Genomic DNA, 15,473 nt, shown 5'->3' on the forward strand with positions numbered 1-15,473 from the left:
TTTAATTGTAGTGTTAGGGGTTAGTGTAACTCAGGTTAGGGTTTATTTTACAGGTAAATTTGTATTTATTTTAGCTAGGTAGTTATTAAATAGTTAATAACTATTTAATAACTATTCTACCTAGTTAAAATACAAACTTGCCTGTAAAATAAAAATAAACCCTAAGCTAGGTACAATGTAACTATTAGTTATATTGTAGCTATCTCAGGGTTTATTTTATAGGTAAGTATTTAGTTTTAAATAGGAATAATTAGGTAATGATAGTAATTTTTATTTAGATTTATTTTAATTATATTTAAGTTAGGGGGTGTTAGGGTTAGGGTTAGACTTAGGTTTAGGGGTTAATAACTTTAGTATAGTGGAGGCGACGTTGGGGGCGGCAGATTAGGGGTTAATAATATTTAACTAGTGTTTGCGAGGCGGGAGTGTGGCGGTTTATGGGTTAATATGTTTATTATAGTGGCGGCGATGTCTGGAGCGGCAGATTAGGGGTTAATAAGTATAATGTAGGTGTCGGCAAATGTCGGGGTGGTGGCAGATTAGGGGTTAATAAATGGGGTGGGGGTGTTTAGACTCGGGGTCCATGTTAGGGTGTTAGGTGTAAACATAAAATGTGTTTCCTCATAAGAATCAATGGGGCTGTGTTACTGAGCTTTACGCTGCTTTTTTGCAGGTGTTAGGCTTTTTTTCAGCCGGCTCTCCCCATTTATGTCTATGGGGAAATTGCACACGAGCACGTAAAACCAGTTAACCGCTGCCTTAAGCAGCGCTGGTATTGGAGTGTGGTATGGAGCTCAATTTTGCTCTACGCTCACTTCTTGCCTGTTAACGCTGAGTTTATGATAACCTGTAATACCAGCGCTGTAGGGAAGTGAGCGGTGACAATAACGTGCAAGTTAATACCGCACCCCTCATACCGCAAAGCTTGCAATCTAGCCAAAAGTGAGGTATTGGTAAAAGAATTCCCATAGGAGTGAGTACCTATTTGGGGGTTAGATTTAGGAATTTATTGGGCACACTTAAAAGAACTGAATGCCATTTTAAGGGCAGTAAAAGAGCTGAATGCCCGTTTAAGGGCAATGCCCATACAAATGCCCCTTTAGGGGCTATGGGTAGTTTTGGATTTTTTAGTGTTAGTTTTTTTTTATTTTGGGGGGTTTGTTGGGTGGTGGGATTTAGTATTTTTTAAGATAAAAGAGCTGTTTAACTTAGGGCAGTGCCCTACAAAAGGCCCTTTAAAGGGCTATTGGTAGTTTAGTATTAGATTAGGGGGTGTATTTATTTTGGGGTGACTTTTTTATTTTCATAAGGATTAGGTTTAATTGTTTTTTTTTGATAATTTGATTTACTATTTTATGTAATGTTAGATTAATTTAATTTTGTATTTTTTTTATTTTTAAGTAATGTTAGCTTTTTTATTTTAATTGTAACTTAGTATTTTTTAATTTAGGTAATTGGGGTTAATTTAGGGGGTGTTAGGTTAGGGGCTTAGTAATTTACTTAGTTAATTGCATTGTGTGGGTTTGGCTGTTTAGGGGTTAATAGATTTATTAGGCTTATTGTGTTGGGTGGGTTAGGCGGATTAGGGGTTAATAGTTTTATTAGGTTTATTGCGTTGTGGGTTAATGGTAGATTAGGGGTTAATAGTTTTATTAGGTTTATTGCTTTGTAGGTTAATGGCAGATTAGGGGTTAATACATTTAATAGGTTTATTGTGATGTAGGTTAATGGCGGATTAGGGTTTAATACATGTATTACGTTTATTGTGATGTGGGTTAATGACGGATTAGTGGTTAATATACTTTATTAGTTATTGTGGTGGGGGATTGCGGTTGACAGGTAGATAGATATTGCGCATGCGTTATGTGAAAGTTAATATTTTCAGGCAGTTACGGGAGTTACGGTGCTCACATTTTAGCGCAAAGCTTGCTGAGCCCGCCTATGTGTGGTGAGGTGAAAATGGAGTAAAATTTCTCCATTTTAATCGCGTAAGTCCTTGCGCTGAATATGTGATACCGATTTGTGACGCGGTTCTATGTTATATTATGGGAGTAAAAATTGCGGGCGACGGGTGAAATAGCGCGCCGCATTTATATGCGGTGCCGTATGTGTGATACCAAAACCACATAAAAACCGGCGTCGCTGGCTTTTGCGGACGATACCGCATATGTAATCTTGCCACAGAGTGCATAGGCACTTCATTTGCTGTTAGGTAAATTGGTGAAGTAATAAAGCAGCTGATACACTTTTCCCATGACTAATTGTAAAAGTCAGATGCAGGAAACTGTTTTGTATGTGTCCTTGAGCAGCGGATAATACAGTAGGTGTGTGTGCTGAACAACACAATAACTAGCTTAATATCCAAGTTACTTCAACAGCAAGCATTTTGTTTTATACAAACTGCCCTCGTGTTACTCAAATTCTTTTTATGATTTAAGCATGTACCAATATTATTTTCAATATATGTATAAAAATTAAATGCAAAAATGTGCATTTTTAGAATCATCACATAAGTAAGAAAGAAACTAACCTACAATTAAATGAAACATTTCTAATTTTAAAATGTAGTCATGTTCATCACGCTATATATATGAGAGATGTAACAAAAGTAATGTAAAAGTCGGCATTATTTTTTTTATACTGATGTAGTTTGTTCAAATTACACATGTTATTGGAGTGACTGTTGGTGTTTCAGAATATATGTCTTCCTTGCAGGTGAAGAATGGATTACAAGCAGAGGCAACATGCTGTCATTGAGTTCTTGACGAAGGAGGGTTGCAGGCTGTCCAACATCCACAGAAGGCTACGTACGGAGATGACACCATGACACTATGGACAAGAGAAATGTTCGCAGATGGATAAAGAAGTTTACAGAAGGGGAAACCAGAATTGAAGACAAACCCTGCAGTGGGAGACCATCAACTGTGACCACTGACATAAATCGTCAGCAAGTGGATGAGTTAATTCACATGGACAGACAGCATTGTGGTAACAATGCCATACAAACTTAGGGTATTGGAAAGTGGTGCGAAGTTGATACCTCAGCAGCTGACTGAAGATTTGAAGGAGAGAAGGGTGGAAGTCTGCTCTGCTCTGCTTGAAGCATTTGAAGCCAATAAAGACACATTTTTTTCTGATCTGGTGACAGGGGATGAAACATTGGCATATCTTTATGATCTGGAAACAAAGAATCAGTCCATTAAATGGCGTCACACCTCTTCTCCAAGACCTAAGACAGTTAAGAGCCAGCGATCAGCACAGAAAGTCATGGTGACTGTTTTTTTGGGATGACAAAGGCATCAATCTCCTTTATTTTCTGGAACATGGCCGTGCCATTAACAGCAACAGATACATTGAGACACTCCAGAAGCTTAAAGAAGCAATTAAGAGGAAGAGACTGAATGAGAATATGAAAACAATCTTCACCATGACAATGCGCAACTGCACACCTCTTTAGCAACATGTCAGGCGACCAGCAAATTGGGCTGGTCCATGAACCCCCATCCACTATACAGCCCGAATCTGGCGCCCTCCGACTTTTTCCTGTTCTTTCCAATGAAAGACAGTCTTCAGGGACAACAATTTAATGACACAGATGAAGTGAAAGTGGCTGTGAAGAAGTGGGCGCAAATGCATCACTTGTGCCCACTTTTCCATTACTTTTGGTACAGCCCTCGTATATTGCATTAGGCTGTATATATTTTGTGTAACATATTGGAAAAATAGAAATGAATATCACATTGTGCAATATAGCTTATAAACTGTGGCAAATAAAGATGGCATAGAGCACTGCAGTAATTGGCAGCACTATACAAATAAATTATGATAATAATAATAATAATTTGAAAATCCTAATTCTATCCAAACTAATTGGTATTAATAAATTAATCTGAAATCTATATCATTGACTGATTTTTAAACTGCAAACTTTATGATTTAATGTAATATATATTTTCCAAGAAGGTTAAACTCCCTGTAACATGTGTAGGAAGGGTTGCCAAATTTTACCCAGCTAATTCCTGGAAACTTTTAAGGGGGTGGAGCATGGTGGTGTGATTTATGGGTGTGGCCTCACACATTCATGCTAAAATATCTGATTTGTTAATTTTTGGTCTGAAGTTAAATATCTGTGCCTTATAGGGATGTATGTTTATTACAGGAGAGCTAGTTTGAAACTACTTGTATTTGTCTTTATTTTGCATATGCTAAATTTTACACAATACTAAAGGTTGCTATTTTGCAAAAGCAGACAGTCATAGAAAAACAATTGTTAAAGTGACAGCAAACTAAACATTACATTAAAGGGACAGTCAACACCCGCGGTAACTTAAGACCATACCATAGATCCGGAATAGAAGATGCAGCTACACTGCATTGATGTTGATGAGCTCTAACGGTATTTGAGTAATCACAGAAAATACATAGGCTTATTCCTTGAAAATATGGCTGCCAAACTCCTCCCCCTCCTTCTTTGTCCCCTTCTCTATGTTTTCAGATGCTCGTTCATTTTTCAAAGGGTGATGGTTCTGTTTTGATAATGCGCATGTGCATTCTCTTCTGCACGCTCGCAGATGTCATTGCGATTGGAGGATTCAATTAAAAAGAAGGTTTATACGTAATAGTGGGGGGAGTTTGGCAGCCATATTTTCAAGGAATAAACCTATGTATGTAGGTGATTACTCAAATACCATTAGAGCTCATCAACATCGATGCGGTGTAGCTGCATCTTCTATTCCGGATCTATGGTATGGCCTTAAGTTACCGTGGGTGTTGACTGTCCCTTTAAATGAATATCTATGTTTTCCTGCATAGTGATTAAAGCTAAATTTCATGAAATTTTAACTTTACATGTAATTACTATGCAATCAGAGATTCCTATTTACTGTAATGTTTTAGTTTACTGTCACTTTAAGAGCATTGCTTTAATGTAGTTTCACCAATAGTATTAATACATCATTATTATATTTGATTTACCAAAATTATTTAAGAATTGTATAGAATTGTATAGTAAAAGTTGTTCATACACAGTGTAAAATAAATATGCAATAAAAGAGTGTAATTAATACACACACTGAAAATAAATTACCACCACAAAGGTTATTGAATCACTAACTTTGTGTTACAGATTCACTAACAAGTGACATGTCCACCCAGCAAGAAGGTTCTTTGCCTTACCTTATCAGATGGGAACTCCAGCTTTGAGCTCCCTCACTGTCATATTCAGTCTGCCCGTCAGTCACTTGCAAGCTACAGACTGACATGCAGGCGTGACGTTTGTAAAAACTATTAAGGTCCAGCCTCAGATAGCCTACCAATAAAACTACTGCACATGTTAGTGCAACACACACAAATGTCCCTCAAACAAAAAAACTGCTAGCTGGCTGGCTGGGAAGAAGTTGCAAGAGAAGAGGGCAAACTGGGATTTTTGGAGGATTTTCCGGTAGACGGGACATGCCTACCGATTCACAGATGGACTGCTTAATTCTGGTGACATTGGGCTAGTAGACCCCTGACTTGTAAACTTTAGTAACATTTTTCCACTCCTGTTATATATATATATATATATATATATATATATATATATATATATATATATATATATATATATATATATATATATATATATGTGTATATTGTGAACAGAAGGTTAAATAAAGCAGATCTGTCTGTATTATAGTAAGTGTTTGATCACTCCATGAGGGTTTTAGACATGTATAATTGTCACCATAAAATGTCTCAAATTAATATTTTTAGATCTTAATATATATATACCAAAGATAACAAAATAAATGCAAAAACTTTATTTAAACCTTGTAATTATAACACTTGCATCAAACAAAATAGTTGTCATTACCCTACCTTGCTAAAGGTAGTTCCTTAAACCAGTTCCTAAGGATCAGGAGGAACTGTGATTTAGTGAAAAAACTAATGATCATCAATCAGTGATGTGCAGTCACTAGAGGCAGGTGAGGCAGTGCTTCACCTCTCATATGGGCAAAAATATATATATTTTTTTATTGGCTTTAAAAAATAAAAAATAAATAAAATTGCAATTTTTTTTCCACAGCATTTTTTTTCACAGCTAGATGTTGTGCAATGGAGAGGCACAAGCAGGTCTGCCCACCATTACACAACATGCTGCGCCACCTACTGGATGAAAGTGGTTAAGATCATTGCATGGCCCATAAGTGCTTTATTTGAGGCAGTCCAATTTGGGCTGACTCAATCCAGTGAGAGGCATTAGTAAGTGGAACTTAGGGTTGGGGCTGGATGTTAAATCATATCAAACAAAACAAAAACGGAAAAAAACAACTTTAATTTATTTTGTTGCTGTCCTGTGAAGCTGCCAGCTTTGCTAAAGTGAAAAAGAGAGTTCTGTATTTCCCCTCTAAGTGCAGTGGAATGTTCCACTGTCACTTCCTTAATACAGACAGAGGCAGAGCAGGAAGAGAGATGCAGTCAATGAGCAGTGTTTTAGCCACATCTTAGTAAGTTCTGCAACCTTAGATTTCACTGAAAGGGATTCTGTTAGTGAAAATTATAATTTAATGAATGTGGTTTAGTGTTTTTTTTTTGTTTGTTTTTTTACTGTTTTACAACAGTTAAAGAATCGTTTTTGTATTTTGTTTCCTCAAACTTTACACCCACTAACTTAGCAGCTTGCCTCTGTACTAATCTATAGTCTTACTTTCTGAACTCTCTGTAGCTCTGCTGTTTTATTACTTAAAAATGCAATGGTCCCTCTCCCCCCCACCCTTGTGTGTGTCTATCTATCTATCCATCTCTCTCCTTATGTGTTGTTCTCCCCCATGGTCTCTTCTCTCTCTCTCTCTTCCTCCCCCTCTGACTCTCTCATCCCTTATGTGTCTCTAACCCTCTGTGTTTGATTGTCTGTCTCTCTCTCTCTCTCTCTTTCTCTCTCTCTCTAACTCTCTGTGTGCGATTGTGTCTCTCTCTCTCTCTCTCTCACACACCCTCTGTGTGTGATTGTGTTTCTCTCTCTTTCTCTCTAACCCTCGGTGTGTCTCTCCCCCCATCTCTCTCTCCCTCTCCCCCGAGTGCTTTTCTGTGTTTCTGTCTACCTTTTATTTATTTAATTAATGAATTGGTAGTGCCAATAGTGTGGCTTTATTTAAAGGGTGGGGTCAAGCACCCCACATCTTTAAATTTCACCAGCCGCCACTGGATCAAGACATTTTTATATTTACTGAATAATGAAAGAATCTATAAGCATAATTTGCAGCATTAAAGTAAAAAGTATGTTTTTAAACATATTTTAACCCTTTGAGTTGCTAATGACGGCTCTGAGCACTCTCCCACCTTGAGGAGATCTGGGGGCTCCTTACTGATCACTACCCCAGCGATCGTGCCTGTAGAGTGACAGGCATCGACGGTGCTTCACGTGATGCACGGTGACGCTCACGCGCAATTACGTGATGACGTCACCGCGCAACTTTATTTATACTTAACAATGTAAGTATAGGAGGAGGGGGCATTCTGCTTAGAAGCCTGTATCTCAGGCATCAAAGCAGCTACAGACCCCCAAGACCCATTGCTGGAAAGGTAATCGCCTAACCTTTACAACAGTGTAGTCTTGGGGGTCTGTAAAAAGAAATAAAAAAGTTTAAATTTTTTTTTTAAAAAAAAATCAAAAATAAAAATAATAAATAAAATATTAGCACACCAGGTGGGAAATGGCTTAGCAGCAAAGGGTTAATGGGCATCGGATTTCTATATCTCATAATCAGAGCTAGCATTTTGTTATCTGGCAAGTGTTTCTGTTACAATCCTTTAGACTAAATCAGATGTTTACTAAGTTGACCAGTTTTCCAAGAAACCATTTAAAGGGACATGAAACCCATATGTTTTCTTTCATGATTTAGAAAGAGCATGCAATTTTAAATAACTTTCCAATTTACATCTAATAGCTAATTTTCTTCATTTCTTTTCATATCCTTTGTTGTAAATTCATATCTAAATATGCTCAGTAGCTGCTGATTGGTGGCTGCACATAGATACCTCATGTGATTGGTTCACCCATGTGCATTGCTATTTCTTCAACAAAGGATATCTAAAGAATGAAGGCGTATCCTAGCCACTGCCTCACCAGCCTCTGACGTCACTGCACGTCACTGTCATCAATCTAATTTATTGAAAGGAATACTTTGTGAAAAGAGAGATAATGATAAATTATGATAAAATAACTTAAAAGGGGATTTATATTGTCCTTTTCAGTCTTTTTTTGACTTCTGGGAGGTTTAAGCTGTGTCCCCCACACGACATTTCCTGCTATTGGCCAGGAAGCCGGGGGCACATTTCTCAGACTTTTTCCGGCAGTTTTGTTGATCAGCCATCCTGGGAATGGGTAATAAAGGGATTATCTATCTACTTAAACAATAATAATTCTGGTGTAGACTGTCCCTTTAAGTCTTAGAAATAGTTGCACCCTAACCTCCTTTTCTGGTCTCTTTCCCCTTCTAAGCTATTGAATTGGGAGTGTGGGTAAGCACCAGGCAGATCTATATCTACCTGAAATTTCTAAAAGTCACAATATATAATACTGTTAGCTAGATAGTGCCACTGTCTTCCTATATTTTTGTGCATATTGTTCTGAAGAATTGCAATACTTGGCTAATTATTATTTGGAAATGTCAAAATGTATTAAATAATCTTTGATCATTTCTGCATCATCCTTCGCACCTTGAGCCTGCATTGGTTGGCTCTCTATCTCCCCTGCCCTGGCAGCTGCAGGCAATTACCTAATCAGCATTTCTATAAGAGGCCATAATGGTATACCCTGTGTTTGTAACCAGTGTCCTGCTATCCGCTGTTTTTATGATTTTCTGGCTCCTGAACCTGGCAAATCTTCTGACCATTCTTTTTGGAATATCCTAGGTGTCAGTCGATAATTGGACTGATTCTGGAATCCTGACCATGACTTCCAAGTCTGTGTCTCCTGTGCTCCGCTCTGCAGATTCCAAGTCCTGTGTCTCCTGTGCTCTGCTCTCTGCAGATTCCAATTCCTGTGACTTCTGTGCTCCGCTCTGGCAGATGTCCAGAGTCTTGTGTCTCCTGTGCTCAGCTCTGCAGATTCCAATGATGTGTCACACGTGCTAAGCTCTGCAGTTTCCTAGTCATGTGTCACCTGTTCTAAGCTCTGCAGATTCCTATTCATGTGTCACCTGTTCTAAACTCTGCCGATTCCTAGTCATGTGTCACCTCTGCTCAAATCTGCAGATTCCTAGTCATGTGTCACCTGTGCTCAGCACTGCAGATTCCTAGTTCTGTGTAACATGTGCTAAGCTCTGCAGTTTCCTAGTCATGTGTCACCTGTGCTCAGCACTGCAGATTTCTAGTGCTGTGCCACATGTGCTAAAGGGACACTGAAGCCAATTTTTTTCTTTTGTGATTTAGATAGAGCGTGCAGTTTTAAGCTACTTAATTTAACTTTAATTTAATATTATCACTTTTTCTTTGTTCTCTTGCTATCTTTATTTGAAAAAGAAGGCATCTAAGCTTTTTTATTAGTTCAGAACACTGGACAGCACTTTTTTATTGGTGGATGAATTTATCCACCAATCAGCAAGAACAACCCAGGTTGTTCACCAAAAATGGGCTGGCATCTAAACTTACATTCTTGCATTTCAAATAAAGATACAAAGAGAATGAAGAAAATGTGATAATAGGAGTAAATAAGAAAGTTGTTAACAATGTCATGCTCTATCTGAATCACGAAAGAAAAAATGTGGGTTCAGTGTCCCTTAAGCTCTGCAGTTTCCTAGTCATGTGTCACCTGTGCTCAAATCTGCAGATTCCTAGTCATGTGTCACATGTGCTCAGTGCTGCAGATTTCAAATCCTGTGTCTAGTGTTCTGCTCTACAGACTCCAAATTATGTGTCCAGTTTTACAGATTCCAAGTTCTGTGTCCAGCTTCACAGATTCCTAATCCTGTGTACAGCCTCACATATTCTAATTCCTGTGTCCAGTTTGCAGCATCACTGATTCTAAGTCTTGTGCCCAGCTTCACTGATTCCTAATCCCTTGTACAGTTTCACAGATACTAATTCCTGTGTCCAGTTTGCAGTGTCACTGATTACAAGTCAAGTGCCCAGCTTCACAGATTCCAAGTCTTGTGTCCAGTGTACAGCTTTTTAGATTCCAAGTGCTGTGTCCAGTGTAGATCTTCACATATTACAAGTCCTGTGTACAGTGTACAGCTTCACAGTTTACTAGTCCTGTGTCCAGTGTAAGCTTCACAGAGATAACTCTTGTGTCCAGTGTACACCTTCACAGATTACTAGTCCTGTGTCCAGTTGTACACCTTCACAGATTACTAGTCCTGTGTCTAGTGTACAACTTCACAGATTACAAGTCCTGTATCCAGTGTACACCCTCACAGATTACTAGTCCTGTGTCCAGTGAACACCCTCACAGATTACAAGTCTTTTGTCCAGTGTACAGCTTCACAGATTACAAGTCCTGTGTCCAGTGTACAACTTCACAGATTACAAATCCTTTGTCTGGTGTACAACTTCACAGATTACTAGTCGGTGTCTAGTGTACAAATTTAACAGATTGGTTAGTCATGTCCAGTGTACAACTTCACAGATTACAAATCTTGTGTCCAGTGTTACAACTTTCACAGATTACAAGTCCTGTGTCCAGTGTACATACTTCAACAGATTAAAAGTTCTGTGTTTAGTGTACAATTTTACAGAGTACAAATCCTGTGTCTGGTGTACAACTCACAGATTACAAGTCCTGTGTCCAGTGTACAGCAGCAAAGATTACAAGTGTACAACTTCACAGATTGCAAATCTTGTGTCCAGTGTACAACTTTCACAGATTACAAGTCGTGTGCCCAGTGTACAAACTTCGCAGATTAACAAGTCTTGGTGCCCAGTGTACAACTTCACAGATTACAAGTCTTGTGCCCAGTGTACAATTTCACAGATTACAAGGTCTTGTGTCCAGTGTACAAACTTCACAGATTACAAATCATTTGTCTGGTGTACAACTTCACAGATTACAAATCCGTTTGTCTGGTGTACAACTTCACAGATTACAAATCCTTTGGTCTGGTGTACAACTTCACAGATTACAAGTCTTGTGTCCAGTGTACAATTTAACAGATTACAAATCCTGTGTCTAGTGTACAACTTCACAGATTACAAGTCTTGTGTCCAGTGTACAATTTAACAGATTACAAGTCCTGTGTCTAGTGTACAACTTCACAGATTACAAGTCCTGTGTCCAGTGTACAACTTCACAGATTACAAGTCTTGTGTCCAGTGTACAATTTAACAGATTACAAGTCCTGTGTCTAGTGTACAACTTCACAGATTACAAGTCTTGTGTCCAGTGTACAGCTTCACAGATTACAAATCTTGTGTCCAGTGTACTATTTAACAGATTACAAATCATGTGTCTAGTGTACAACTTCATGGATTACAAGTCTTGTGTCCAGTGTACAGCTTCACAGATTACTAGTCCTGTGTCTGGTGTACAACTTCACAGATTACAAATCCTTTGTCTGGTGTACAACTTCACAGATTACAAGTCTTGTGTCCAGTGTACAGCTTTAAAGATTACTAGTCCTGTGTCTGGTGTACAACTTCACAGATTACAAATCCTGTGTCCAGTATTGGACTCTACAGATTCCAGTACAATAAACTTGCCTAGTCGTGTTTATCATTATGTCTGGCGGCAGCAATACGCAGCCTGCATTTATCATTGCAAACCAATGGTAGCTGTCAAACTCCCTGGTGGGAATATACATACACCACATTACAGGTGGCGCAGTGCATACGAAGAAGCAGGCATATTGACTTACAGGCTCCCTTGTGCAAACCTGCAGCTGATGGGGCTCTTAATCCCATGTCGGGAGCTTCATAATAAAGTCCATGCTGTGAATAGTGAGGTGTCGCGAACTTAAAATTTTCCGTTCGTGAACGGCGAACGTGAACGGTCCCAATTGTTCGCGGAATGGACCAACCGGACGAACCGCCATTGACTTCAATAGGCAGGCGAATTTTAAAACCCACAGGGACTCTTTCTGGCGCACAATAGTGGATGGAAAAGTTGTTTCAAGGTACTAACACTGGGACTGTGGCATGCCGGAGGGGGATCCATGGCAAAACTCCCATGGAAACATTACATAGTTGATGCAGGAGTCGGGTTGTAATCATAGAAGGGCATAAAGCACCTAACATTCCTAAATTGTTTGGAATAACGTGCTTTAAAACATCAGGTATGATGTTGTATCGATCAGGTAGTGTAAGGGTTACGCCCGCTTCACGAGTGACAGACCAAACTCCCTGTTTAATGCACCGCAAACAACCGCCAAACAGTCCATTTGCACAACCACAAACTCCCCATTTGCACAAGGTTGGATACCAAGCTAGCCATGTCCCGTTCCTTGTCCTCACTGATGTCATTGAAGGTCCCTTCCTCCACCCAGCCACGTACAACACCAAGTATCCCCGAAAGGTGACAACAAGACCCCTGGGACGCCTGCTGTGTTTGGTCTTCCACCTCCTCAAAGCCACCTTCCTCCTCTGACTCCTCTTCTTCAGACTCCTCTCTCATCGTTGCCTCTCTCTGCGTTATTAAAAGGTTTGTTAAGTAGTACTATTCTTATCAGTTTAATCCCTGTTACGTCCCCTATCAGGGGACGTGTATATGGCATGGATTTTAGGAACCGGGAGATGGAAAAAGATGCTTGGTCGGTCCTCCTACTTCAAATTTGGGGCACTGCCGTGCAATCGTGGCCGGACTTTTAGCCGATGGACATTTGGCCGACGGACATTTAGCCGACACACAAGTGGCTGTCAGATAACAGTCCGGCCACGAGATAGATTTGATAGATAGATAGATAGATTAGATAGATAGATCAATAGATGCAATAGATACATTTGATAGATACAATAGATAGATTTGATAGATAAATAGATAGATTTGATAGATATATAATTTCCCAGACAGAGAATTACAAGACGTGCAGTCTGGGACCCATGGTAAAGTTCCCAGAGGCAGTTGCGGCGCCAGGGGACGTGTATATGGCATGGATTTTAGGAACCGGGAGATGTAAAAAGATGCTTGGTCGGTCCTCCTACTTCAAATTTGGGGCACTGCGTGTGCAATCGTGACCGGACTTTTAGCTGACGGACATTTGGCCGACGGACATTTGGCGAAACACAAGTGGCTGTCACAAAGCAGTCCGGCCACGTGATAGATAGATTTGATAGATAGATACATAGATTAGATAGATAGATCAATAGATGCAATATACATTTGATAGATACGATGAATAGATAGATAGATTTGATAGATAAATAGATAGATTTGATAGATAGATAATTTCCCAGACAGAGAATTACAAGACGTGCGGTCTGGGACCCATGGTAAGGTTCACAGAGGCAGTTGCGGCGCCAGGGGAAGTGTATATGGCATGGATTTTAGGAACCGGGAGATGGAAAAAGATGCTTGGTCGGTCCTCCTACTTCAAATTTGGGGCACTGCGCGTGCAATCTACTGTGCCACCAGATAAGAGTGTTGTGTTAAGTAGTACTATTCTGATCAGTTTAATACCTGTTACGCCCCCTATCAGGGGACGTGTATATGGCATGGATTTTAGGAACCGGGAGATGGAAAAAGATACTTGGTCGGTCCTCCTACTTCAAATTTGGGGCACTGCGCGTGCAATCGTGGCCGGACTTTTAGCCAACGGACATTTGGCAGATGGACATTTGGCCGATGGACATTTGGCTGAAACACAAGTGGCTGTCACAAAACAGTCCGGCCACGAGATAGATAGATCTGATAGATAGATACATAGATTTGATAGATAGATCAATAGATGCAATATACATTTGATAGATACGATAGATTGATAGATAGATTTGATAGATAAATAGATAGATTTGATAGATAGATAATTTCCCAGACAGAGAATTAGAAGATGTGCGGTCTGGGACCCATGGTAAGGTTCCCAGAGGCAGTTGCGGTGCCAGGGGACGTGTATATGGCATGGATTTTAGGAACCGGGAGATGGAAAAAGATGCTTGGTCGGTCCTCCTACTTCAAATTTGGGGCACTGCGTGTGCAATCTAATGTGCCACCAGATAGGAGTGGTGTGTTAAGTAGTACTATTCCTATCATTTTAATCCATATTACATGCCTTTTTTTTTTGGTTTGTTTTTGAAGCCACAGTGCAGCACCAGAGGCCAGAAAAATTTGGCATGTACACATGTTGGTGGCGGATAAGTCACGCAAGTCATCCGGCATTTGAAGATAAAATACAGCAGTGTGTGGACCATTTTTAGCCCAAGGCAGCTCATCTCATCAGGCCTTTTTCACTCGAATGTATCGCCCAATGTCAGTCCCTTCGGGATCCATACCTCATTCATCTTAATAAAGGTGAGGTAATCTAGACTTTTTTGACCTAGGCGACTTTTCTTCTCAGTGACAATACCTCCTGCTGCACTGAAGGTCCTTTCTGACAGGACACTTGAAGCGGGGCAGGCCAGAAGTTCTATCGCAAATTGGGATAGCTCAGGACACAGGTCAAGCCTGCACACCCAGTAGTCAAGAGGTTCATCGCTCCTCAGAGTGTCGAGATCTGCAGTTAAGGTGAAGTAGTCTGCTACCTGTTGGTCGAGTCATTCTCTGAGGGTGGACCCCGAAGGGCTGTGGCGATGCATAGGACTTAAAAAGCTCCACATGTCCTCCATCAACAACACGTCTGTAAAGCGCCCTGTCCTTGCCGGCGTGGTCATGGGAGTTGGAGGATTACTTTCACCTCTTCCCCTGTTGGATTCCCGTTGTGCTGTGACATCACCCTTATACGCTGTGTAAAGCATACTTTTTAATTTATTTTGGAACTGCTGCATCCTTTCTGACTTGTGGTAATTCGGTAACATTTCAGGCACTTTATGCTTATACCGGGGGTCTAGTAGCATGGACACCCAGTACAGGTCGTTCTCCTTCAGCTTTTTTATACGAGGGTCCCTCAACAGGCACGGCAGCATGAAAAACCCCATTTGCACAAGGTTGGATGCCGAGCTACTCATGTCCCGTTCCTCATCCTCAGTGATCTCACTGAAGGTATCTTCTTCCCCCCAGCCACGTACAACACTACGGGTACCAGATAGGTGACAATGAGCACCCTGGGAGGCCTGTTGTGGTTGGTCTTCCTCCTCCTCCTCAAAGCCACATTCCTCCTCTGACTCCTCTTCCTCACAATCCTCTTCCAGCGTTGCCGCTGGTCCAGCAAGCGATGCTGATAAGGCTGTTTCTGGTGGTGATGGTGACCACAACTCTTCCTCTTCACGCTCATCTACGGCCTGATCTAGCACTCTTCACAGGGCACGCTCCAGGAAGAAAACAAATGGTATGATGTTGCTGATGGTGCCTTCGGTGCGACTGACTAGGTTTGTTACCTCCTCAAAAGGACGCATGAGCCTACAGGCAT

The sequence above is a fragment of the Bombina bombina genome, chromosome 3, assembly GCF_027579735.1.
Source record: "Bombina bombina isolate aBomBom1 chromosome 3, aBomBom1.pri, whole genome shotgun sequence".
In the NCBI taxonomy this organism is placed as follows: domain Eukaryota; kingdom Metazoa; phylum Chordata; class Amphibia; order Anura; family Bombinatoridae; genus Bombina; species Bombina bombina.